This window comes from Alosa sapidissima, chromosome 14, assembly GCF_018492685.1.
Source record: "Alosa sapidissima isolate fAloSap1 chromosome 14, fAloSap1.pri, whole genome shotgun sequence".
NCBI classification, from domain to species: Eukaryota; Metazoa; Chordata; class Actinopteri; order Clupeiformes; family Clupeidae; genus Alosa; species Alosa sapidissima.
Genome location: NC_055970.1, coordinates 26,066,141 through 26,067,106, shown reverse-complemented (window position 1 = coordinate 26,067,106; position 966 = coordinate 26,066,141).

The window sequence follows — 966 nt, the reverse complement described above, 5'->3', positions numbered from 1 at the left end:
CCACCATGTCAGTAGCACTCATAATAACTACAAATGGTTTCATAATTGAATCTTAGAATTATGTTACAAATATTATTTTAAATTTTTTTGTGATCTTATTACATATTATATTGATAATGGGAATCTTGGTAGTAATATGGTAATAGTAAAGTTAATATTAAAGTTGAAAGCTAGCTTGAAGTTAGTGTTAAATTAAAAGTTAAACATTTGAGCATTTGTTTTGCCTCCCTGTGTCAGCCAGTGTAAGAATAGGTTGGCCAAGAGAGGTGGTTATTGGTTAGGCCTTCTGTACAACAAGTATCTCTTGCTATTGATTGGCTGAGAGATGATATTTGGGTCCTTAACCACAACCAGACAGATTATGACAAGCAGATGAATCGTCTTCTCTACTCCACAGTCGTCCAGCAGGTGGCAGCATTTCCTCCTATTTAGTACCTTACCACGGCTAGGGTGGTGACAAAAACACCCAACCCATTTTATCGTGTGCGTGTAAATATCAATTTAATCACCACAGTACCATACACATGACAACGAGTCATGAATAAAATGTAGGCTGTGATAACTAAAGGATTTTACAGATATGAAAGCTAGTATGTTGTGTCTAGTTTCTTCAAACTATAGGTTGGATTTTTATCACTACATGTCTAATAAAATACAAATATTTACATTTGATTGCTCTTTTTCTTTTATTTTTAAATGTTTTATAAGACCGTGTGTTTCTGTGTGTCTATTGTGTGCATGTGTGTGTGTGTGTGTGTTTGGTATTTGGAATGCTCTCAAATGCTTCATTCAAAGCACCAAATGTCCATGTTGTTGCCATGGTTATTCAACAGAATAAGTTGCCATGAAACAAACATCACTGGCCCTGAACCAGAGTTGTCTATTCAAATACCACCCCCCCCCCCCCCCCTCTCATTTTCTCTCGTTTTCTCTCCTCTTTCTCTCCCCAACCCCGTTCAGTTTTTT